Source organism: Triturus cristatus, chromosome 12, assembly GCF_964204655.1.
Source record: "Triturus cristatus chromosome 12, aTriCri1.1, whole genome shotgun sequence".
NCBI lineage: Eukaryota > Metazoa > Chordata > Amphibia > Caudata > Salamandridae > Triturus > Triturus cristatus.
In genome coordinates this window covers 716,380,107-716,406,808 of record NC_140595.1, presented here as the reverse complement: position 1 = coordinate 716,406,808, position 26,702 = coordinate 716,380,107, and the positions used below count along the sequence as shown (strand labels likewise).

At 52.2% G+C, this 26,702-nt stretch overlaps 4 non-coding genes across 4 annotated transcripts; all 4 read right to left on the bottom strand.

Annotated features, from left to right (window-relative positions):
• Nucleotides 1–18,889: 18,889 nt before the first annotated feature.
• TRNAG-GCC (transfer RNA glycine (anticodon GCC)) lies at nt 18,890–18,960 on the bottom strand. The gene has a single exon. It is a non-coding gene; the product is annotated as a tRNA-Gly (tRNA).
• Nucleotides 18,961–20,568: 1,608 nt separating this feature from the next.
• On the bottom strand, nt 20,569–20,640 carry TRNAH-GUG (transfer RNA histidin (anticodon GUG)). Its single transcript has one exon. It is a non-coding gene; the product is annotated as a tRNA-His (tRNA).
• A 1,986-nt stretch (nt 20,641–22,626) lies between these two features.
• On the bottom strand, nt 22,627–22,700 carry TRNAT-AGU (transfer RNA threonine (anticodon AGU)). The gene has a single exon. It is a non-coding gene; the product is annotated as a tRNA-Thr (tRNA).
• Nucleotides 22,701–24,650: 1,950 nt separating this feature from the next.
• TRNAN-GUU (transfer RNA asparagine (anticodon GUU)) lies at nt 24,651–24,724 on the bottom strand. Its single transcript has one exon. It is a non-coding gene; the product is annotated as a tRNA-Asn (tRNA).
• Nucleotides 24,725–26,702: the final 1,978 nt, after the last annotated feature.

Here is a 26,702-nt window from a genome sequence, read left to right as displayed (position 1 = left end):
TATTCTTTTCCGACTTTATCTTATCGTCTGGCCTTCACTGTCCTCTGCTAGCATTCTCTCGTTTCACAACTGTCCTCCAACACACACAAACGTATCTCGCCACCTGCAAGTTTGTTACAAATCTGTTAATAAATTAGTTTGAGGGAGGGGTGACAAACACAGTTGGAGGAGAGGTTTCTTCGAGTCATCTGACACTTTTGTTTTCAAATCTCTCCTATTGGTTCTGTCCTGTTTTTCAACTTTCCTTATTGGCTCTTTCTTGTATTTACTGCTGTGTATACTTGGTTAATGTATATGTTATCTATATGGTATAAAAGTTTGTGCGCCACAGGGTGAAGTGGCAGTCTCCTGAGAACCTACCTTGTGTACTTCTGGGACAACTGTACTAGCTGCAGCTAATAAATCTGATCTTCTAACGCCTAACAGAGTGTCCCGTGTCTCTGTGTAGCTGAGCAGGAGAAACCCAGGAAATTAAGGCGTACCCTGCGCCGCCAGGTCCAAAAGGTTCTGGTTCTTCAGAGCAAGGAAAAGACTCCACTCTGCAGAGCGTAGCTTTTTGGAACTCCGCGAGCTCTGTGGAGCTGGGAGTGTGAAAAACTCTGCAAACTCTGAACAGAGAGGAGTTCACTGCCCAGGCTTAATAGTGATGTGGAAAAAGCAACTGATGAAATGGCGGGCAGAGAGCTAGGGAAATGGACGACAATCAGCGAGATGCGGGGGAAGGTAGACAGATAGGTAAAAAGATTGAAGCTAGATGGATGGATAGAGAAGTAGGTGTTATCACGCCTCAACATGAGGGGGGAGCCGTAAATCTTGACAGTGAGATCCAGTGCTTTAAGTGGGCAGGTATTATTGGGTACTCAGTACCAGCACTTTTTTAATTTGAAAGTGATAGTATCAGCACTCCTCAGTATGGCTCTAGTGCTTTTAATTGGATAGTGCCAGCACTTCTCAGCACTGCTCGAGTGATTTTAAATGGAAAAGTACACATACTTCTCAGCTCTACTCTAGTACTTTTAATGGGAGAGTTCCAGCACTTCTCAGCACAACTCCACGAATTTTAATGGGAGAGTACCAGCATTCCTCAGCACAGCTCTAGTGTTTTTAATGGGAGGGTACAGAACTTCTCAGCACCGCCCCAGTGCTTTTAATTGGATAGTACTAGCACTTCTCAGCACTGCAGCAGTAATTTTTAATGGGAGTGTACCAGCACTTCTCAGCACTGCTCCAGTGCTTTTAAACAGAGAGTACAGCAATTCTTAGCACCACTACAGTGCTTTTAATGGGAGAGTGCAGTACTTCTTTGCACTGCTCCAGTGCTTTTAATTGGATAGTACCAGCACTTCTCAGCACAGCGCATGTGATTTTAATGGGAGAGTACCAGCACATCTGCTCTATTGCTTTCAATTGGACAGTACTAACACTTCTCAGCACTCCTCCAGTGCTTTTAATGGGAGAGTACCAGCATTAGTCCCATTATTGGCAACACACCCCACCCACACCACAACAGAGTAGGCATGCATAAATAAACACGCAGCAAAACTTTAGTTTGGAGAAAATATTGCTGCAGGTTTATTCCATACAAAAGTATGCATATAGGGTGGGTTATCTTACGGGTGATCCAAGGGCATGCAGCTGTACCAACCTATGCTGCCCTGCCTGCCTGATGAGCCAAGCAATGTGGAGAACCCAATCAGCCCTATCCTTATGGGGGTGATCCCCTTACTGGATCACGTGACCCATTGGTCCCTTAGTACTCACACCCCTTTCAGAGCGGAGTGTAGCAAGGCAACCCCTCGGTTGTTCAGGCCCACAACCGCCCGAAGGACTAACGGGGCACCAACTTAATTGTTTCAGGACCCTCCCCCAAGGCTCCTGGGATTTGGCTCTGGCACCCCTATTGTGCTCTTGCAGCGGTACCCTTCTGTACCCATAATACTTCCAGATCTCCCTTTAACTCCACCACAACTCTGTAGGCGGCCCCTGTCACCTAAAGAGCCCCCCCCCCCACCAAAACAGCAATTTCTCACTTGCATCCTGCTAGTTCCAGGGCCTCTTGCATGTCCAAGAGGAACAGATCCATACCATGACAAGTGAACCCCATCAGCATCAAAATAGCACTTCACCTTAATTTGGATCAGCTCATGTCTGCTAAACCCAAAGCCTCTTTGGTCTGTGAACTTGTGTATTGCACTATTCACCCTTTTGCGGGAATGTTCCACCGCCTCATTTGACTTGGCCCTGTGCCAAGCCAGGCGCGTCACTATTTCAGGCCAGAGAGCTCACATTTCCGAAAGTACTTGCTGATCTCCCCCAAGTCAGTCTTCATTGCCTGTAGGAGAGCACCCCTGCCCATGGCAGTGAGGTTGTTGCCTCCCAAGTGGATTATTAAGCTGTTGGGGAAACCTCTCTGCCCAGCCAGACCCTGCTCTAACCTGTTCAGGAGACTGTTCCATCTCATGCCGGGGAAACCCCACCAGACAAACTTAGTTTGTGAAAACCCTTGCATTCACTTCCTGCGTGCGGCCCACTGAGCCAGTCTGGCGATGAACGAGTGGCCGATCACCCACACTTGAAATCCTGGCAAAATAAACGGATGCCATTTGCACACACTTATTTTAATATTCTTGGTGTTCACACAAGGCACTACACGTTATGCTACTGAACTTCACAGCACACATAATATACAATTGCAACCTCGTTATGTTACTGAAATTCACTGCACACATAATATACAATTGCCACATGACCTTATCTATTTGGAATTTCGAGAGTGGCACCTGGTCTGCGTATATCAGAAAGTAACCAGGGACATTGGGGCGAACTACCAAGTACTCCTTGACTCTAGAAACTGGGCAGTACCTCTGATCCCCAGCGGCATCAGTACTATGTCAGCCCCCTGCCCTGCTTGGTCCGTTTTGGACCTCCTGATATGGATCACCAACCTATCTGTTACTCTTACATCCTGGCTGCATAAGGCATCTCCTGACTGGTCGGTTTTGGCCCTAGACACCAGTTCGCTAATTCGGAGTGCCCGAAAAAATGCAAGGCAGAATGCAGCCGCAAAGAGTCGGGCCTCAAAATGTGAAAGGGTGACCTGGTCTACTACTTCTAGCATGCCCTGGAGTGTGTGGAAGTCAAAGGGTGCCCTGTTATCTGGAACTCTGACTTCCTCCATGGCCCACCCTTTTAGAGCCGCCCTAATCAAGATAGCCTTGGTCGATCTTGCTCCCCTCTCAGCTTAGCGTCATGGCTTACTGCCGCCAAATGACCACGAACCCAGGAATGACTCTTCTCCTGCCCTTTTGCCCATAGTACAAAGCCTTACACCCTCTGTTCTAAGGGATGTGATGCTTGGTCCAGCTCCTTTGAAATGGTCTGGAAGGTGGTGAGCTGAGTTTTGTATCTTTTCCTGGTCCCCGGTCCCAGAGAATGTTCAACCATCGCTCACAGTTGCTGTTCCATTGCAGAAGTCGCCATAGATGTGCTGGGAAAGGGGTCATCACCTCTCTCGCTCGTGGCCAGGCCTCCTGGAAACAGAGCCACTGAAATCGCGAGTGAGCGTCAGCAGCTACATTCTTGACCCCCTCAATGTGTCTCGCCCTAAACTCTACATTGCAGCGCAGGCACGCCCTGATTAGCTCCCTCCACAGACACAGCACCAGGGGGCATTTGGCTGTCTGCCCGTTGATGGTTTGCACCACTGCCATATTGTCGGACCAGAATACCACCCTTGTAGCTGACAGCGCATCAGGCCACAAATGTAGGGCAACCAACATGGGGAACAGCTATGGTACCGTTAGTTTAGCTGTTATGTTCTTTTTACGCCAAGCATTCAGCCACTTTTGCGCGCACCATTCTCAGTCCATTATAGCGCCAAAGCCCTCCCTGCCGGATGCATCTGTGAAAAGACAGATTTCTGGGCTACCAGCCCAGGAGGATCTCCAAATGACTGCTCCATTCAAACTCAGCAGAAACTCATGCCACATCAGGAGGTCCTCCTTCAAACCAGTCCCTCTTTTGACCATGTGATACTTTTTCTGTACATTGGCTGCGGCCTTTGCTAGTCTCCTTGTGAAGACTCTGATCGCTGGTATTACCCTGGCTGCAAAATTCAGCTTCCCCAAGAGGCTCTGAATGACACCCAGGGTACCTTGTCCTTGCCCAGGATTGCCTGGATATCCAGCCGCAATGACTGCACCTTCACAGCCGGGAGCCTGGACACGCCCTTGACAGTGTCCATCTCAATGCCTAGAAAAGTGAGGACCTGCGCCGGACCTTCGGTCTTCCCAGGTGCCAACGGAAGCCCCAAGTGTCCTGCAAGTTCCTGGAAATGACGCAGTGCTCTGCTGCAGTCCTGTGTCCCTGCCTCCCCTATGAAGGGAAAATTGTCCAGGTAATGCATTACTCCCCCTGTGTTGTATGACCAGGTGAGTGACCACTGTAAAAAGCTGCTGAACGTCTCAAAGTAAACGCAGGACACCTTGCAACCCATCAGCATGCATTTGTTAAAGAAAAATTTGCTCTGCGACTTAAAGCCTAGCAGGTGGTGACTCTCTGGGTTGACTGGGAGCAGGTGGAAGGCTGGCTCGATGTCCACCTTGGCCAGCCAGGCCCCTCCCCTTGCTCTCCTGACTATATCCACAGCCATGTCAAATGAACAGTACGCGACGGAGCACGTTCCGTCCTCCAACCAGTGGTTGACTGAATTGCCCTCTGGGTAAGGCTAGTGGTGTATCAAGAGGAAGGACCCAGGTTCTTTTTTTGTGGACCACTCCCAGGGGAGATACCAGAAAATTTTCCGAGGGGTGGTGGGCAAATGGCCCTGCTACCTTCCCTAGAAACGTCTCCTTCATCAGTTTTTCATCCACCACGTCTGGGAGCTCTCTAGCTGACCTCAGGTAGTCTGCGTCCCTGCAAACTAGTGGGCCTTGGTATGGGATCTTGAAGCCCTCTATGAAACCCTCCGCCAGAATCTTGCTGTCCTTTGTGTTGGGGTACGCCCTGAGCAGGGGGAGGAGGTTATCAATAATGATCGGTGAGGGGCCCTTTACTGAGGAAACCTTGACTTGTGTAGTGGCCGATGAGGGGATGGGAACTGGGCCACCGGTGCGGGGGGAGGCTGGAGGCGGGCAGGTGGGAGGGAGGGGTTCCGTTCTCTTACTCATGTTAGCTGTCTTGCCTGCTGGCAGCTGTGGGAGGGCCCTCCCGCCCTCCCGCTTGGTGACCGGCCCCACACTTTCTGCAAATGTGTCCAAACTTGCAAGCCTTTCCCCATGAGCAGGACCCCGCGTTGTACAATCTGAACGAGCCAGAGTTAAATCCCTTGCCTCATCTTCCCTGATTGCCGCCTCCCTGGCCTCCCCTAAAGGACTGCTTAAAAGCACGCTTTCCTGATTGCTTCTGTCCTTCGGAATTGCCCTGCCCCTTCTGACTTTTCGTGGTCCCCTTGGTGTCTGCAGTAAACTTCCCCATGTGCTCTACCCAGAGCTGGATTTCCTTTTGGTCCCAACCCAGGTCTGGACACATTGCCATTTTCTTGCGGAATTCACGGTCATAGTTACACCACCCTATGCCCTCTGTCTTTTCAGCCTCATTATGGATTAAACGAGAGTACTGCCACATTGCGGGACCCTGTTCTTGGTATTTCTCCATCACCACCGCTGCTAATATAGTGAAAGCATCACCCCAGTTCTTGATAGTCTTTTCTGTCCAGGTCTGGAATTTTACCTTTTTCTCATCGTCCTTCCCTCCCATCTTTCTAGTGTCTTGTCCGTCAGTCCCATGCATTAGCAAGGTAAAGATGTACCCAAATTCCCCTCTCCAAATCCTTTCCTTAGCCACCAACGGTACTTTCCAAGCCAGAGAGCAGTGTCCTGATGCTACCGGAGCCACTGTGACCAGTGGCGGCAGTGTTGCTGCCACTGCACCTGCCTTGGCTGCCTCTGCTGGTGTGGCAGGCTTGTGGGCATCTAGGGAGCTGCACGATGGGGGGGCAGCCTTGTCTGCCGCACTGGGACTGGGGGGGGGGCTGCTGCAATTACCTGTGTGATGGGTGCAGCCAGCGATTGCCCGCTGGCCGCTATATGGCCGCTTCCGGCCGGAGCGCCCCTGGTGTCGAGTTCTATTGCAGTTTGTGCTGGGAGTCCCTGCTGTGCCCCTGCCATAGCCCCGGTGGCTGCTGATCCCGGGAGTTTCTGTGCACTAGCGCTGCCAGCCAGTTCCCCCCAAACTTGCACAATGGCTGGTGGCCCTCCTCCCTAAGTGCAGCGGCCACAGGCGTGGGTGTTTGTATAGTATTACAAAAACATGACTTAAAGTCAACCAAGATGCTCAGCATGGAGTCCATCATCTTACCCATTTTATCAGAGTTCATGCCGCTAACCGTGATAGGGGGTTGGGGGCCAGCCGGGATGACTGCAGGCACCGCTGCTCGTGGAGGGGAAGTCACCCTGACCTTCTGCACTGGAGGCTCCGCTGGAAACTCCTTGTTTGTCAGCCGGAGAGCCCGTTTTGACCTTCCGAGTGCTGCCTCAGCTGGCCCTGCTGCAGCCTACGTCCTCTACTACTCCAGAGTCTGCTTGCTCACGGGCGTCAAGTACCCCTTTGGCCCAGGACACTCCTCTGACTTTCGCCATTTCCTTAAAGTCTGCCCAGATTGCCTCCTGCGACGTGCCGGGCTGGGACTCTTCCACTGTGGTGATTTGGGAGAACAGGAGGGGAGCGGATCCTGGGCTATCCATGCCTCTGGATTGTAGTGCAGAATCCTCCACGCAGGTCCTGCAGAGAGGAAGGATCGTGAGTCTATGAGCCCTGGGCCATTCTGCCAACCTGCGGGCTCCCCTCCCACCGTTCTGCCTGGCCAGAGTCCATACCCCCTGCGTTGCCGGTACTTAATTCGGTCTTTGCTTCCCACCTCACCCTAGTCTGCTTAAGTGTTTTCGTTGATTTCTGAAGAGAGATAAGCACTTGTTACGGTATTTCTGGACGGCGAGCGTTGCCCAGGCCCTGGACCTGGCTCCTCGTTCCCCGAACTGCCCCCCCTTTCCTTTCCCCACAGCCTTGCTTTCCCGACGTCTGTTAAAAGGTTGTCCTTGTTGGGGCGGGTGTCTGTGTTTGCAGGCAAGGGGGGCCACTCTTTGCTGTAAATAAAAAAACAAGGTTAAGCACTTCGCTGCCCTTGCGGAGTCCATTGCCCGAGGTAACGAGGCCGGGGAGAGGCGTGGTGACCGGGAGGGGGGTTTCGGGGGAGGGGATGTTAGCGTGTTCATGCTTACCTCAAACCGAATCCGCCGTGACTTGCTCCTGCCTGAAGTGACCATCTAACTAGCGTCCGTTCCACTTCCCTGGAAAGAACAATGGTTATCACGGATATTCCATAGCAGCTTGGTCCCACACCAACCCCAACCCTACCCCCAAGCCTCAACAACTCACTGATTCTGATGCTTGCGAGGCCCGGTGGCCTTCGTCCATCCTTCTGATCGGGCGTGGGCGATTTATCCGTAAACCTTGGTGATAAAAATTGACAACGGTTATGTCCCTCTTCAAGGCGTCGCCCCAAGATGCCCCACCTTTTGTCTCACCCTTGCATGAATCTCTGCGCCGTATCTCCCATCAACCTGTGGTGGCCCACCCTTTCGGGCGCTCCCACCTTGTTTGTCACCCCCAAATACCTCTGTGCATCTGCCACCCTGTACCGCTTTCTGCCTTGCCTTTGGCTGAGAGCCTGCTCCTGGAGCCTCCAATCGACCGCACTTGACGATAATCTCTGGGGGTGGCAAAGACAGCATATATTGTTAAGCATTGCAGCATCATGGACTCCAGAGGCACTTAGAACATGGCGGCAGCACTAGGCGCTTGATAATTTTTTATTCAGAAGCGCGAATAATGCAAAACATGTTTTGAACACATACTTTGGTGGGTAAGAGCAAGAGACCTCAACCATTAGGCCACCATGGGCAAGCACCATATTATGGGGAGGGGGGAGGGGGGGGGCACATCATACTTAAAGCCCAACAGACGAAACAGAAGGTATTGCACCGCTGCCCCCCGCATGTTCCGTCACTATGCCACGCGTATCCCAGAACGGTGCTGCCACACTGCAACAAACCAGTACGCCATGTGCCGTGACTCAAATGAGAAGACTTATATGTCTGCCCCTCACCTGATAAGAGGCCATGCGGCCCGACAGGCCCCTTTTCAGTCCCAGCACGGTGGGCCCACGATGTCCCCCCTTTCCGTGAGCTCTCCTACCGGTTGCGCAGAGATCTGTAACCTTTGGCATGCAGGGTCAGGCGGCAAGCATCAACAATCCCTGCTCCCGTTCCCCAGAGCACCAGGTATCCACAACAGTAAGCCCCAGATGCAACCCCTGGGTCCCCACAATGCTCAGCATGAGGGGGAGAAAAGTGCGCAAAGCAGAAGACAAACAGTGCCAAACCCAGGATTGAACCAGGAACCTCTAGCTCTTCAGTTTAGCACTCTCCCAACTGAGCTACTATGGCTTGCTGATCACAGCCCAGACAGCGAAACCCTCACTCCCCTCGCATTACTCCCAGACACGCCTGGTTGCCTGGCCTACTACTTGCGAGCCAAGGCACCCCCAACCCGGGCCCAGCCGTGCCAGGTATTTGCCCCCTCCCCCACCAATGGGACCCGGTCCACTAAAAAACGGTCGGCAGAGGCAAAGCACCCGGAATTAACACAAGGGTCTGCCAGCCCGCCTCCGCGCTCCCCCCGCATGCGAGTGACTGGACCCGGGGGGGTGGGAAGCTCCGCCATGCCGAAGGAGGGGGCCCACTGCAGCTGTACGGCCTCCCCTTGGAGGGCCAAACTCCCTGCCTGTCTGGGGGAGAGCCGTGGGCATCCATGTTGCCCCATCATGCCATGGGCCCGTGTCTGCTGCACCCTGCAGCCGGTAAAGACCGAACTGGCAGCGACCGCCCCCTTGCAACTTGCGCCCCCCACCGTGACCGCGACACGTGCCCCCCGTGGGTCCCCACCCAAGAGCCTCATCCCATCCCTCCTCTGCAAACCCCACCAGGCTGTGGCCTGTTGGCGACCGCACGGAAGACGGAGGGGGGAAGGTAAAGAATCGTAGCCTCGACGACGCTGCATCAGGGGACTACACGAGGCGCGGCGACAAAGACTAGCTGCCGTAGCAATCTTCCAGGCGCTCGTTCTCCGGGGTCTAGGATAGAATCTATTCTAGCTCGGGCTGCTAGATACCAATCGGGAAGCCCGTGCGATGAGGGGCTGGGATGACCAAATCCCCTATACCCTGCCCCCCACCCTGCTGCCCCACTTGCACCACCGAGCCTACTGCTGGGGCCGGACCGGCCTATACCGCAGGGAAGGGTTCCCCACAGGGTTAACAAGATGTGGGAGCGGGGGGTTTGTGGCATTGCTTGCACTCACTTCGTACAACGCTACCCTGGGATCTGGGATTGGTATCCTACGGACCAGCAGTACGACCAGACGGCACAACCAGATGGCGTGCCAGGCACTAAAGATGACCCAAAATGGAGGGGGAAGGCCTAAATACCCTCCCCACCCCACGGCGCGCAGGAAATGACGGGCTTGGTGCGCCAGATAAAGGGACTCCTCCTGGAGTCCCGCATTAGTAGGGGGTGGGGAAGTGCCTAAATGGCACTAAAGGGGCCACCCTTTTAGGGTGGCCCCCTGCGGGGGCTGTGAGCAGCCGCATTCTCAGCACTCCTTCAGTGCTTTTAATTAATCCCTGGCGTAGTACTCCGCTCCGCCCATGGAGTACGTAGCGCTCCGGTGACTTTAATGGGAGAGTGCCAGCACTCCTTCGTAGCAGACAGGTACTCTGGGAGAATGAGTACTTATCTGCGCATCTATATTTCCATTTAAAGCTCGAGTGAGATCTCTCGCAGGGTCAGCGCCTTCGGTCCTCTCTAAGTATAAGCACGTTTGTGGAGTCATCCCGCGTTTACACAAACCTTCCTGGTTTTGTTGCTTTTCTTACACAAATGAGTTTAGTCACCTCAGTAAGAGACGGGGTGCAGGGAAATAAAAATCAGCGAGGTTGCTGCACTGTCGCTGACCGCGGCCCCCGCAGGGGGCCACTCGGCGGTCGGCGCCTTAGTGGCCCCGGGGCCCCGGTCACCCCTCCCCACCCCCTCCCTACGGGGGGGGCGGGGACACAGACTGGAGCCCCCCCTCCGTTGTCAGGGCCGGAAGTGACGTGCAATGCGTGTCACTTCCTGGCCCAGGGGTGAGGGGGAGGCTATTTAGCCTTCCCCCACCCTCACTGGCGACCTCTTTTGTCGCCCACCTCGCCTTGCCTTACCTCGCTGCATCGGTCCGTCGTCCGCTCCGTCCTCGTGCGCCTCCGGCCCCCGTGGCACTGCTGATTGTCGTCGCCTCCACGCTTTTTGTTCTGGTGAGTCTTGCTGTACCCACTCCGCCCCGGCCCTGTCCCTGGGCAGTACCAGGTCGACGGGGCCCTGTGGCGAGGATCGCCACGGGCGGAGGGGACGCAAGATGGGGGCATGGGGGGTTGGGGAGGCGGGGTTGGGCTAAAGAGCACGCTGTTTTGATTTCGCCCGGACCGTTGCGGAGGTTGGGGAGTGCGGCCAAGCATGGCTGATGCCATTGAGTTGCGGCCCCGGCCCCTGGTGTCGATGGTTGGGCCCTGCTGCCTGCCTGCTCCTGGGCGCTGCGACAATTCCTTCGGGTCGAGTGCCCGCTGGATAAGGAACAATGATAAGGAAATTGATTGCAAGGACTGAGGCGCAGGTCCTCAAACACAATCCGGTCGGGGTTTTCGAGTCGCGGGGCCGTGTCCGCAATCTTGGATTTCGGGGTAAATCACTTAATCTCCCCATGTTTAAAGATGTATGTATTATACGTTACGCCGCTACTTCGCGCCCATAACTGCGGCCTGTTTTCCCGCTACATAACGAATACAGGCATGCCCAGGTTAGCGATCTCAAGCGGCGTGGTGCGTTTGAATCCTGGGCCCGCGTCCGCATTCTGTGATACGGGGATTAATCCCGTGCCTAAATATTAATTTAATGACGGTGCTGCGCGCTACAATGTCTTCGGGTCGCGCGGTTGCTCGATAACGAATACAGACTTAGAGAGCAAACCTTCACAAGGGCCTGGCTCATGTCCTCAATCCGGGGGGCGGGGTTTTTCGAGCTCGGGCCCGCGGCCGCATCGTGCCTTGTAGGAGAGCGATTGTGGTCTGATAATGTAACCGGTGCTCATTTACTTTGCGCTGTACAAACCTGCATTGAATGAATATAGTAACCGATGCTCATGTAAAGCTCCATCATACCTTCGCGCAGTACAAACCTACATGAAATAAATATTTTGATGGCTGCTCATGTAAGCTTGTAACTGATGCTCATGTAAAGCGCCGTCATACCTTCGCGCTATTCAAACGTACATGAAATATATAATATTGGGGGGGGATAGGCACTCCTGCTCCCCCCCCTCCTCACAATTACAACAGCGCTTTAACCAGCGCTCACGTTAAGCACTCCCATTACCTTCGGGTTGGTCCAATGCTACATAGGGAGGCGCTTCTAGTGCGGGGGCTGCATTGTCGAGAATTGGCGCCGCTACATCTAGGCGGGTGGCGCCGGCTACATTAGCATCCTCCAAGGCCGCAGTGCCGTACCAGGTGCCGCGGCTGGGGGGTCGTGGGGGTACAGGCGGGCGAGGCGGTATATTGAAAGAAGTGATATGTATGACCGCCTGTTGGGCTCCCGTCTCTGTGCTACCCCCCCCCCCCTAGTGTACAGTCGCGCATGTGTTCTGGTTGCCCCGTTCTCTGGTGCAGGAATACAGGGGGCGAGCCGCGAGGTCGCGTCCACATTCTGTGATTCGGGGCAAATCACTTAATCTCCCCGTGCCTAAAAGTGTATGTAAATACGGTGATACGGGCTCCAATACCATCGGGTCGAGTTCGCGCTGGATAAAGAATATATGCATAAAGAGCGAAACGTATACAAGGACCGAGGCTCAGGTCCTCAATCTGGTTGGTGTTTCGCGTCTCGGGGCCGCGGCCGCATTCTGTGATTCGGGCCAAATCACTTAATCTCCCCGTGCCTAAATATGTATGTAAATACGGTGCTACGCGCTCCAATACCTTCGGGTCGAGTTCGCGCTAGATAAAGAAGATATGCATAAAGAGCTACATGTAGTCAAGGACCGAGGCTGAGGTCCTCGATCTCAATCTGGTTGGTGTTTTAGAGTCTCGGGGCCGCGTCCACTGCCCCCACAGCGCCCAGACCAGACCCCCCGTGGCGGGAAGCAGTGAGGTGCACAGCGGCTCCCGCGCTGCTCCTAATCCGTCTCCAGTGCGCCACTGCCCCCGAGCCCACTCCACTCCAAGGTAACAGGATAACCCCTACTTTGCGGAGAGACGTCCTCAGTAGAGCGCTCCAATATCTTCGGGTCCATTTCGCGCTTTTTAAGCACGTACAATAAGAACCCTCCTGTCACCTTGTCAAAGAAAAGGGCAGGATTTGCTGGCTGCAGGCCTCTTTGGGATAGGGATCTGCGCCAGGGTTGATTCCAGGGTCGCGGTGGCGGCCTGCACCGCAGCTCGATTCCTTTGCTGCGCGAGACAACCCTCTCCCTCGCGATATGTTCTACCTGGCTGGGCCTCTGGCGCGATGCAGGCAGCAGCTGCCAGGCACCATTTCCAGTTAAATTAATTCGCTGCGTCTTTCAGTTACTGTGGGGATGTCCAGCAAAGCACCATATCTTCCGGTTCTGGCCATGGGCGAGGTGTGGGTCATGATGTCCTGATTCCTGTATCAGGAGCCCGTTTGACCATGAGTCAGCGTTGTTGAGGCCCCGTCTATAAAGAGGCAAGCTGTGGAAAATCTATTTTCGGCATCGATTAGACTATCCCCTGCCCAAGCGTCGCAGCAGCGTGATGCCAACAGTCACTGTGGCCTAGTGTGGTGCGGTGGCCTTGGCACCCGACTTTGGAGCACGGTTCGATCCCCGGTGACACCCTCAGCCCCATGTGACTTTGGACAAGGCCTCCAATTCCACAGTGGCCCCCGGCGCCTTGAGACCCGTAAGGGGGGAATAGTTCGTATTCGGTCCGGCTTCGTGAGCAGAGTAAATTAAGGGGGGGGGGCGGCCGGCTAAGAAGCCGCATACCCTGTGCCGTGGGAGCCGGTTGGAGATTAGCGTGGGTTCACGGCCCCAATACACCAGCACTGCACGGCTGGGAGCTGCCTGGGTCCCCGCTGATCGCGGGAGGTGCAACACCTGTGGCGCTCCCTGGTTAAGGTTATCGCCCCCCGTCGGCTACGCTGCCGTTGAGGGTGGGGGGGCTTGCAGTGGGCTGCGTGCGGCTGGCGCAATGGACCTGGCACGGGGATCATTTAGTATGATACGAATCTTGTAAGCTCCCCGTGCTTGAATGTGTAATGTAAATAAGGTGCTCAGGTAAAGCGCTCCAACACCTTCAGGTCAGTTCGCGCTATATAATTCTGCAACATGTATTGCTGACTTCCTATATGGCAGATAAATGACACAAGTGCGTGCACTGTTCACATATGCGATCATGGGCATTAATAAACCCCCCGCACCTCAATGGAAAATCTGGTGCGGTGCTCGCGTGATCCGGTTTTGGGGATCGGGTAATATGATACGAATTTCTTAAGCACCCCCTGCGTGAGGATGTAATGTAAATACGGTGCTCATGTAAAGTGCTCCAAATGCCTTATTGTCGAGTTCGCACTATATAAATATGCATCATGTAATTCCAGGCTTCCGATGAGGCAGATACATGATACCAGTACATGCACTGTTCTCATCAGGCGATTACGGGTATTACTAATCCCCCCACGCACCTCAAGGGTTAATCTGGTGCGGTGCTCGCGTGACCTGGAATGGGGATCGTGTTCTATGGTACGAATCTCTCACGCCCCCCGTGCCTGTATGTGTAACGTAAAGACATTACTCATGTGAAGCGGTGCAATACCTTTGGCGTCGAGTTCGCGCTATACAATATGCAACATGTATGCGCTGGCTTGCTATAAGGCAGATACTTGATACAAGTGCAGGCATAGTTCGCAAGTTTTGCTCCGATACCTTCGGGTCGAGTTCACGCTAGATAAATATGCAGCATGTATTGCTGGCTTCCTATAATGCAGACACATGATACAAGTGCACGTATTATTCACAAGAATTGCTTGTGCCCACATTCGCGCGCATTAGATGATTACGGGCATTACGACATCCCCTGCACCCGAATGGGTTATTCAGTCGGTGCTTGTGTCCGGCGCTCGATTAATTTCGCGCACATTACGGTTTGAGCTAACCACTAATGGACCGTGCCCGAATAGGTATGTTAATACCTATGGCTCATGTACTGCACTCCAACACCTTCGGGCGGGTCACGCTGGGACTCTGGGCAGATAATTTAATATCCACGTGCCCGATGATGCATGTATATACAGTGCTCATGAACAGCGCGCCATTACCTTCGGATCGAGTTCACGCTGGGTTGCGACGCTGGGTAAATCAATGAATATCGCCACGCCCGAATATGTATGCGAGCTGCTGGACCTGGTATGCCTGGGTTCCCGAGGGTCGTGGACCTGGCGGCTCATGATCTCACTCCCGTGCCCGAATATGTGTGTAAATATGTTGCTCATGCACAGTGTTGCCATACCTTCGGGTCGAGTTCGCGCGTCATAAAAGTGCTACTTACAGCAAGGGTCGCGCAGTCCGATCCCGACCACACGTGACCACGTGTCGCTCGTCTCCAACCTTTTGCTGAAAGGGGGCTTGGGTCGTTTGTCATTGTTGTTTTTGTCTCGACACCCACCCCCCATTCCTTACGGCCTCGCCCTCCCAGGTGCATCAGTCCTTGGGCAGGGCGGACCATGGGGAGATAGTCCTAACGTAGAACGGTCATTGCCATGTTAGTGACAGTTAAACACGGGTCGCTGCCGACAGTCTAAAAGAGGTATGCTTAAGCCTGCAACTCGGCCCCGCCAACATGCTTATGTGGGCCGCCTTCAACGGACACTGATATGGGGAACTCACACATATCTAACTGTAACCTAGACACCCGGGTGGGTGCCTAGTCGGGCAGGGCTACGCAACCGAGATAGAATGGTAGTTATTATCTAATGCTAAAGGAAGTCTGGTTTGAGCCACTAGATGGGTTAGATATGGGTGCAGCTCAGTGCCCCAATCGCATTGAATACGGGGACGCACTGACATAGCGGCAAAGAATAAGTGGTCACCACATAGCGCATCACTAGGGCCTAATCACGGCACAAGGTTACCGGCGTGATTGTCCAAGTGGTTGCGGGTGCGCCGCTCGCGAGCGGATGGCAACCCGTGGTTTACCTCTGTCTCAAATCGACCGATAGTTCATGGTTAAGCCGATTAGCCTGCAGAACACTGAGCGGGGCACCATAACCAAGAGTTAGGCCTGCAGGAGGAGTAGCTGAAGGAACCATATAGGAATAGGTCCAGATGTACTTTGGGGGGCATTCCCCTGCAACCAAAGACAGATTTCGGGTTGCTTCAATGAAGACCTTCCACCCGGATTGTGGGTGGTATAGTTGTTATATAGCAAGTGTGCGGTCGTTCAAAGTTTGGTAAAGACCATGTAGAGCCCCAGGGCGTCAGGGCATTATTGACCGTGCAGCATTCGCAACGTTCAGAATAGGGCCGGTATTTGCACCAAAGTTTCCGGTTGGTTCCCACAGACTTGTCTGCCCCCAAGGTTATCCTCTAGGGGTAGAATTTGAGACTAAGGGGGCATTGCCTGCTTCTGCGGCACAAATAAGCGATAGCTACGCCGGGATGGAGTTACCATGCAGGTCCTGCCACCACTGGGTTCCCCCCAGGCGATGGGATCAATTTAGGTGGGAACTCGAAGTCTACGTTTCCTGGGAAGCTTCCAGCGGTAGGGCATTTAGCAACAGATAAGGTACCAGCGTGTGGGTATCAGATACCTGCTTTCCAGCAGCACCGTGCCCTGGGAGCACGCGCGTTGCCCTAACTCTGAGGCCCACCCATAAGGGGGCCCGAGTAGCAAAACAAGTGAATAGGCTCCAGAGGCGAGCCTCCGGCCTTCAGCTGGGTGAAATCACCGTCATTTGGAGATAGGCCCAGGTAAAATAGTGCTTTTCGTAATGCCTAGAGGACCATTGCGGCGGGTGGCACTCTCCACCGGAATCACTGGTCGCGTACTGCAGCTGCAGGAGACTGGGATCCTGGTTACGGACACTTTTACCGTTTTCAGGGGGCGCCGCCAGCCAGCATATGGGGGCTGCTGTCCCAATAACTGGGGTGTCAGCGGGGCAAACACATGGGGACATTATGGCAATAGAACATTGGTCACGCCCAGGGTGCACTGAATCTCTACTTCAACGGAGCAGGAAATTGGCACCGCTGGGGATGCTCTGGGTTGTGGTGGGGGGCACCCCCCGCCACCCTCCTTCTGAGGAGCATGATGGGAAGGGCGTAGCAGGACTTAGTCAATCCTCAATGCGTGAACTTTACTGTCAGCGCGCAATGTTTAAGCCGGACAGATTCCCGAAGCTGGTATGCCTAGGGGGTTACATCACTGAGTGATCGGTAGGGGCATAATTCCCATAAGGAATAGGGGATGGTGGGCAGGGGCAGGAGTTGCCCCTTGACCATGGTCACGCGCTGGCAGCGAGGAGCACTCCTGTGCTCCGGGTTTAGCAATCAGAGGGGCTGGCCAAAGGTTAAGTAAACCCCTTCTCGCCTTCATAGCCTAAGGGGGCAGGCCCAGAATTGTGAAGAGGGTAACCTGCCCGCATGGGGGGCGAATAGTTCTTGGCACATCTCCCCAGGCCCAATGGGTCCTTTATTTCAGCAGACCCTATTCCGATTAGGATAGCGTCTCGGGCCTTGGGGGCTTAGATGGGGCCATCTACAACACCAGGAGCTATAGCTCACTGGTAAGTCTTGGGTTCGAGTCCCGCAAACGCTGTCAAAGTGTCAGAAGTTGGCAAAATTTCAAACTCTTCTGTAACCAGGAGCCATAGCTCAATGGTAAGTCTTGTGCCTACGGTTGTAATGGTCTCACAGGACAAGGGTTTGAGTCCAGGAAACGCTGTCAAAGTGTCATAAGGTGGCAAAACTTCAGAATCATCTTTTGGGCCTGTGGATATAAGGGATCTCACAAGGTTTGAGTCCCGCTAGCGCTGTCACACTGTCATGAAGTGGCAGAATTTCAAACTCTTCCTTCTGCTAGGATGGTTCCCTTCCAGCTAGTCGCAGGAAGCCCCAGATAGGAGAGGTGGCAGGTAAGACTATAGCGGGTTGGTGGAGGGCCCTGGCTGCGATGGTGAGCCACCTCCAGGGCTGTGGCGGAGTTACAGGGCGATCTGGAAGCAGGCCGGTACAAAGAGTACCTCTGCGCGGCACCAAGGGGGTGCCTGAGCCAAAACGAGGAGCCTCATGGGAGGTCCCGGAAGCCGTGTCGGCGCCCCGCTAGTCCTGCGGGCGGTTGTGGGCCTGAACAACCGGGGGCTTGCTATGCGACGCTCCGCCCCGAGAGGGGGGGCGTGAGTAGAATTACCAACGGCACGTGATCATAGAAAGAATCACCTGGAGGGCAGCACTTGCGGGCATCGCTCCCGCGCTGCCCGGCTCATCAGGCCGGCAGGCGACCCAGATGGTTGCCTGCCCTTGGATCGCCCGTAAGATAACCCACCCATTACATATCTTGGAATTATGTAATAAACCTGCAGCATTTGTTCCCACTTACAACTGTTTCTTGTGTGTCATTGGGTAAACTAATTTGGGGGAGGGGGGAAAGCGGGGTGCCCCTGGGGGTACTATGTCGCTGACCGCGGCCCCCGCAGGGGGCCACTCGGCGTTCGGCGCCTTAGTGGCCCCGGGGCCCCGGTCACCCCTCCCCACCCCCTCCCTACGGGGGGGGGGGGCGGGGACACAGACTGGAGCCCCCCCTCCGTTGTCAGGGCCGGAAGTGACGCCTAATGCGTGTCACTTCCTGGCCCAGGGGTGAGGGGGAGGCTATTTAGCCTTCCCCCACCCTCACTGGCGACCTCTTTTGTCGCCCACCTCGCCTTTTCCCTCGCTACCGCTTACCCGGCGTAGGCGTGGTTGGGGGGGGGGGGTTCTGAGCGTTGTAATGTTTTCCTTTTTCGTTGCAGGCGGAGTTACAGGGCGATCTGGAAGCAGGCCGGTACAAAGAGTACCTCTGCGCGGCACCAAGGGGGTGCCTGAGCCAAAACGAGGAGCCTCATGGGAGGTCCCGGAAGCCGTGTCGGCGCCCCGCTAGTCCTGCGGGCGGTTGTGGGCCTGAACAACCGGGGGCTTGCTATGCGACGCTCCGCCCCGAGAGGGGGGGCGTGAGTAGAATTACCAACGGCACGTGATCATAGAAAGAATCACCTGGAGGGCAGCACTTGCGGGCATTGCTCCCGCGCTGCCAGGCTCATCAGGCGGGCAGGCGACCCAGATGGTTGCCTGCCCTTGGATCGCCCGTAAGATAACCCACCCATTACATATCTTGGAATTATGTAATAAACCTGCAGCATTTGTTCCCACTTACAGCTGTTTCTTGTGTGTCATTGGGTAACCTAATTTGGGGGAGGGGGGAAAGCGGGGTGCCCCTGGGGGTACTATGTGCTTTACACACATTAAAACCAGACACGTGGCAGGGAGCTTCGAATTTTCAAGACAGTTCCTAAAGCTGCTTTGAGGGGATTATTCCACGCAGGTAAAAACCCTTTCAAAGAAACTGCAAACCTAGATACAATATTTCAAAATCTTATAGCCCAACTTTATATTAAAAATACTAAGACAATTCTCAATACTTCAGAAATGAGTAAATAAATAAATAATCAATCCTAATTACAAAAGCACATGCTGCATTGGCCGGGAATCGAACCCGGGCCTCCCGCGTGGCAGGCGAGAATTCTACCACTGAACCACTAATGCCTCACTGTCTGAGACGCCGTGAACTGCATACATATATAAAACAATGTGAAAGTGGACACTGTCTATTCTACACTCAATTCTAGTCTATGCATGAGGCTGACGAGAGCACAGGCGGTTACCATAGAGCACCCATACTTCACATGAAGACAGCAGCTATGAAGCTCACATGTAGTATGGCAGGTTCTATCTGTCAATCACTGATGCCTCGATAGTACATATGAACGTCAGAAAAACAGAAGATGATAAACCTCGACCATTGCAGGTGCTGAATCATTATTTGTGGTCCACGCTAAACCACCCAGGCTGTACCTGGCAGAAACAAAGATGCTGCACAGTGCAGCCGATGCCGGAAATGCTGAGAAGTCACAGAACTGACATCCGCGGGGACGATGCTTTCTGTACTGAACAGAGACAAGCGCCAAAACAATAAATATATCCAAATGGGCAAAGCAGAGTACAGGTACTGGGAAGAAGAGGTAGCCCAGAGGACTAGCTGAGGGTCAAAGATCACGAGAGGGGCAGAGAGGGGCATCAGTGATGAAATCTGGAACAGTAAAGTCACCATTGAGGGAGGGAGAGGCGGGGCCTGTGGTCAGGGCGAGCAGTAAATCATGAACTCCTCATATCACCAGCAGAGCAGGACTGACGCTTCCCAGCAGGACTGACGCTTCCCAGCAGGACTGACGCTTCCCAGCAGGACTGACGCTTCATAGCAGGACTGACGCTTCATAGCAGGACTGACGCTTCATAGCAGGACTGACGCTTCATAGCAGGACTGACGCTTCCCAGCAGGACTGACGCTTCCCAGCAGGACTGACGCTTCCCAGCAGGACTGACGCTTCATAGCAGGACTGACGCTTCATAGCAGGACTGACGCTTCCCAGCAGGACTGACGCTTCCCAGCAGGACTGACGCTTCCCAGCAGGACTGACGCTTCCCAACAGGACAGACGCTTCCCAGCAGGACTGACGCTTCCCAGCAGGACTGACGCTTCATAGCAGGACTGACGCTTCCCAGCAGGACTGACGCTTCCCAGCAGGACTGACGCTTCCTAGTAGGACTGACGCTTCATAGCAGGACTGCTCCACTGTTAGCTAGACGTTACTAGCACTTCTTCTGGGCGTGGGATGCACTTAATGGGACGACCATCTCTGTCCAGGCTATTAAGAACGGGAAGCATATTTGAGAGATGAATGTTTGCCTTTCAATGGGGACATATCATTAATTACAGCTTCGCCTGAGCACATAATAAGGCAACCTCACAGAAAAATAAAACATTCTTACAGGAAATGCATCTTAAAACGAACTATTTTTTTTCTGCATTCCATAGTAAAAGGCTTCTGCGCATATACACAGCACTTGTGCACGGAAGATCGACAGTATGAAACAGGATACAAAAAGCAAGATATTAAATGTAAAAAATAATCTTCCCACTTCGTACCTCATTAGGATGCAGTGACTTTGCTTGATGAAAGCTGGCAGGTTCATCGGTTGGATAATGCAGAGGGTCCGTATGGGCTCTATAAAAAAAAAATACTGTATATGAATTCAAAATCTATGTTTAGCCAAAAAGTGCTCACCCAACTGCCGTGACATTGCCACCCGCAATGCCGTGACTCGGATTCGAACCAAGGTTGCTGCGGCCACAACGCAGAGTACTAACCACTATACGATCACGGCGAGCTACTTGGGCGCTGTGTCTGTCCCTCGCTCTCATAGGCTGGATCCAGCAAGTCTGGGTGTTTGTGGATGAGGTTCTGTGTATATCAATAAAAACTTCATATCTCTTCTCTAGCCCAGCGCTCCTAATAAGCCCTACAGAGGATGACTGAGTAAAATGAAGTTTGATTCTACAACCAGGTACAATATTCCAGGTGGGAATTCAAGAAGTGTGTTCAGCGCTTTAGATGTGGCTTCCAGAAATTGTTGCATTAATCCAGAGGAGGCCTCCAAAACGGGGCGCAGACCTCAGGAAGGGGCCACCAGAGATGCACACAGCAAAATGTGGCCACCATAATTGAACACAATGCCCCAGGGAGGCCTAGAGACCTGGCTCGGTATGCAAGATATGGTATGCCAACATTGAAAGAGCTGGATCAAAACTCTAAGGCAGGCATCGAGAACTGGACACAATATTGCAGACGGGGTGTGAGGCACTTGACACAATACTACAGCTGAGTCTCCCAAGGTTGACACAAAACTTCGAAAGAGGGCTCCGGAACTTGATACAAAACTTCAGGTGAAGCCTAAATATCTGAACAGAAGCATCAAATACACAGTCTTCACTACTTGACACAGTGCTAGAGGTGAACAATTTTAGCTGGACACAACACACCATGTCGTTAGCCACACACACACACACACACACTTACAGACAAAGCCTCTAGAACTGAACACACCCCAGATGCAGCATCCAGAAACGGAAACCGTCCCCAAGATTGCTCCAAAATGAAAATCCATACTCCAAATGAACAGGACAGAACTCAACACGGCGCTGCAAAAGTGAACTTCTAAAGTAGTAATAGATCCAGCTGAGACGCCTACAACTAGACACAAAACTGCAGACAAAGCCTTCAGAACAACACACTCCAGGTGCAGCATCCAGAAATGGGGACAGTCGCCAGCTTTGGGTCCAAAACTAAAAATAACACTGCACATGCATTGACCAGAACTAAACACAACATTGTAAATGTGGCCGTCTAAAGTAATTCAATGTATCAGGAGTGACATCTACAGCTAGACACAAGTTTCCAGCCCGGCTTTAGTAACACAATGATATCTGCAGCTCTGGACACATTATGACAGTGGTGGCCTCCAAACAAGAGAAAAGAAATCTTCAGATGTTGCCACTAGAACTTGATACAAGATATGAGACGTGACTCTGATAACAGGCACAGTACTCTAGATGAACCCTCCAGAACCAGACAGCTTTCACCACAGGCGACCTCCAGATCAGCCGACAGTGTGCCAGATGCAGTCCTTAGAAATAGCATCAATACGCCCCGTGAGGTCCGGAAACATTTTGTAGAACTCCAGAGAGAACAGTGTGTGCTTGACACAATACCCTAAGTGGTGTCTGCAGAACTAGACACGACTCTTCAGAGGGACTCATGGCTTGGGCCACAGTAGGCTGAATTGGTCTCGAAAGTGGGAGACACATTACTCGTTTAGAAATGCACGAAGCACTAGACATAAGGCCTTACTTGTGCTGTGCACAGTGCCCAGTTGTGAAAGAGCTTCAGCTTCCACCTGGTTTTATTACCGCTCCCACTGCACCCCTGAATTACTCCTGGCCTACTCACAGCCTTATCATGTGAGTGAAGCTTGCAACGCCGCTGCCTGTGCTGCAACCATCTGTACTCTAAAGCTATATCTACACTGGTGCCTGTGCTGCAACCATCTGTACTCTAAAGCTCAGTTTACACATTGCTGCTGCCTGTGCTGTGCCTGTTCTTTAGGCTCTGCAGCTCGAACCTCCTCTGCCTGTTCAGTAACAGTGTTCAGCATTCAACCCTCAAATACATGTTTAGATTCTAAACAGTCTTACCCAATATCTGTGAATAATTATAATAAAAGCAGCAGTAGGGTCTCCAGACAGTTCATCTCTGTGAATTTTAAGACAGGGGGGGTCTTCTTTAGTCTCTTCGACATGTGTTTAAAAGGCTGAGGCACTGCTGAGATTCGGACTCAGGATCTCCTGTTTACTAGACAGGCGCTTTAACCAACTAAGCCACAGCGCCTCTCTATTTCCAGCTGCCCTATGTCTCCTCTGTTTGGGCTGTCCTGGTGTCACTGGAACGGGGTATACATTTCTTTGTATACAACTCTGATTTTTTTCCACCGACTTTCCACAAGAACAAAACCTGATGTAAGAATAGGAAAACTGCAAATAGGGTGATGAAAAATGTGTATCCGTGAAGTGCTTTACATTCCTTAAACTAAACGAGAGTACACTGATTTAAAGGTCACCAATATATACATCATAATTTAATGATGCCTCCGTAACCCATGTGCTCTTTCCTTCACCTCTCGTGACCTCTGGACACCCCACCGAGAAGCAGAGGAATCGTCACTCCTGGAGAGACAGGGTCATCTATAGTCGCGCGTCCCGGTTCAAAAGGGGCATTTGAGTGAGTTATGGAAACATGGAGGAGGCTGGTGTGACAGAGAGAGGAGGGGGACCCTGCCACCCCTTAGTGTCCCAACATGGCGTTAGCTGCATTGGTGCTGCTGGTACAAACATCAGACTCCTAAGCCCAGTTATTAACGACATCATACAAACAACCTTATGAGGTGTTATCTGAAACTCCTTCTAATATATGCATCTTTTTTTTGTTTTCAACAAATATAAAGGTTAAAAAATAATTTGGCCAGTACGGGGGTCGAACCCGCGACCTTGGCGTTATTAGCACCACGCTCTAACCAACTGAGCTAACCGGCCACGATGATCGCTGCGTATTGCTGTAGCTGAACATTCCAGTGCGGCATGGCAGTTTCAATTCCTACGATCTACAGTGCGATTTTGAACCAATATATCATATTTTGCATTATTATCCACATTCTGTCAAATAAAGAAAACCCATAGTGGAGTTTCCACTGTCCAAGCTCAGCCTTTCACTGAATTCACAGCCCCCTCTTACCTCCCGCTGTGACATGCATGAGGTTATAGTGTGACTCCAAGTCAAGAGGGCTGCAGTGCTCCACTCCTGGAATCTCGGTTGCATTTTGGGAGTTGAAGTCCTGGTTCCCTCACTGCAGTTCTTCCAATTGAAATAGCACACCTGAAGCAAAAGTATATAAAGGAAAAACTTTGAACATGAGCGATGTGTCCGTCGTGACGTGGAGTTATGCGGTAGTTTTACAGGTGCGGCACAGAAAGAACCATCTCTGAGTGAGTACAGTGTGCGGTGCAGGTACATATGACATCATCTGCCGGTGCTGCATGAACATTTCTGGACCTCTGATGACGAGTTCCATCCCTGGGTAGTGGGAGAGGCCAGTGCACTCAATGATGTCTGTGCTGCTTTACTTGTCTCTGGGCATTGGGGGACGCGTCTGGTTATTGGTGTGGGCTTCTGGCTCCTGTTGTGAGCCATGGATCTGGTTATGGTCAGGGTGAACCTATTAAGGTCGGGTGAAGGGCACCTAGGCTGTGTTTCCAATGTCTGCTCAGAGCGTGTCTTTGTCTGTATCAATGCTTGTATTCTCGCCTCAGACCTATTTGCTCGTGAGAAGTGCCCGTACTCTCCCATTAAATGTATTGCAGCACAGCTGAAAAGTGCAGGCACTCTCCCTCTCCAATGAAAGAAGTGCAGTTACTCAGTACGGAGAGTAAAGCACTGATCCGTGTGCCTTACACTGAGGCAGCGCCACTCAGCCGCATAGGCTCCTCTCCCAGGTCTCTCGTGTGACTGTACAGCGGACAAGACGGAGATTCTTGTAGAAATGAGCCAATGAGGAGCAAGTTTCATTGATGCTCGGTACCGGTGACGTCGGAGTTGTTTGACTGAATCTCTTAGTGTATGATCTTTTATAGCACTGTCCATCATTACTAGTGTAAAGATAATTTAATTAGTTATTTTTATCTTACAGTTGTATTGTGGGAAGGCGTGATGATTGTAATTAACACCTCACTTTAGCACCACTATTTGAACATTAATTTACCAGGTGACGTTTGTAAAGAAAATCTTCGTCCCTGGGTGGACTCGAACCACCAACCTTTCGGTTAACAGCCGAACGCGCTAACCGATTGCGCCACAGAAACTGATAACAATATATAGAAAACACTGCATGTTGTGCCTCTCAGTCCTTCCCCGTAATATTACCTGAGTAGATATATATGTGGAGATTTAGAATACTGTGAGACAAGCACAGAAGTCACATTTTTCTTTTATTCTCCGCGTCGCTCCCCCCCCCCCCTCCGCCTCGTGTTGTCACTAGCTCCCTCTCATGCTTCTCGGCGCACCATTCACTCGCTCGGGGGCGTGGCTCCCACTGGTGCAGCAGGTGCAGTGGCACTGGGGCCAGAGAGCTGAGGGGCCACTGTAGCCTGATTATTGCTGCATTCACAGTTCAGACAGCACCAGGTGAGTATTTCCTTGCACTAGAACTAATTGCACACTGGTGACGTCACTGCATTCACTCTCTTATCAGCAGTACAGGGTTTTAGCTCGTTCTTAGTTTTCTGCCAAAGTCTATTGGTCGATCAAGAATCAGACGTGGACAAGGAACCCTGCAACAGTGTCACACTCGAGAGAAAAACTTAAGAACATGTCAGGGTAGAGGGGCCTGCAACCTCATATCAGACAAGAGGAAAATGCAACAGTGTCACAGACTGGAAAACTGCAACAGCGTTTCAGCTAAAGAAAACTGTAAAAAATGCTCACACGACAAGAAACAACATCTCAGACAAGAGGATATATTCACAAATACACCTCAGGAACCTGCAACAACATCTCAAACAAGATGAAAGTGTAACAGACACTCACACAAGAGACAACATCTCAAACAACAGGAAACTCCAGCGGCGCCTCAGAAAAGAGGACACTGCAAGGATGTTTCAAACAAGCTGCACCCAGAGAAATAATCTGCATCTTTCTGATGTTTCTGTGTCTGTTTTGTATTTTCCCTGACTTTGAAAACAGTGCATTCCAGGAGGGATGCAGTGTGGGGTGTAGCGGTATGCACCATGCCACCGAGCAATAGATAAACACTCGGGCAGATTTACAAGCCCCTTGCGTGACTTTTGCGCTGCAGTTGCGTCATTTTTTTGACGCAACAGCGACGCAAACAATGTGGCCTATTTACAACGTGACACATCTAGGGAGATGTGTCACGTTGTAAAGCCCTGCATCACATTATACATGCGTCAGGTATAGTGTATGCAGGGTGGGCGTTCCCATGCAGGAAGGCCTCGTAAAAGTGACTCCGTGAAATCTACAAGATTTCACTGCACCACTTTTAGGACGCCACTGCGTCAAAACCTTACGCCTGCTTCAAGCAGGCGTAAGTAGTGACGTAGTGTAGTGGGAATAGGCTTCAACACACATTGCTGGAGTTGCGCCGTGCTTGCGACACGACTCCAGCAATGCGTGACTTTTCCACCAACAGATGCGTCAGAATTTCTGACGTATCTGTCAATCCTTGTGCCATAGTGCGCCGTATTGTAAATATGGCGCATCTATGGTGGCGCAAGGGTTACTAAGGGTGGCGCAGGGAAAGTGACGTATCTGTACAGATGCGTCACTTTCTTGTAAATCTGCCCCTCAGAGAGCTCTGAGGGGCGCTGGGAGGGTCGTTAGTTTAAGGTATAATTGTCCTGCTTTTTGTAGAACAATTATGAGTGGAGGATAAATTCTCACGATCTATGATGATTAAGTAATGATAAGGAGAAGGATATCTATTTGAACACGTAAGATTCATGCAAACCTTGAAAAGTAATAGCGGCTTGTTGAAGAGTGTCTTCAGAATCACCCCTGACACCAGCCCTGCTAGGAAGGTGAGAGAGGCCAGTAGTGTCTGAAACCTCTTAGAGCATTTCCACCACTACTGCTGATGAGTAGCAGAAGATGACAAGTGATGCAAGGAAACTCTGGCACTGCAGTCTGAGTGGCTCTTCAGGTCAGACAACTCAATGGGTTCAGGCTCCTACCACCGAGCACAAGTTAACAGTCTAGTTAGGTTCTTTGGCTAGGAAATTTACTAGAAGTATAGGGACTGTGTTCTTTTGCTGTCTCTGCTTA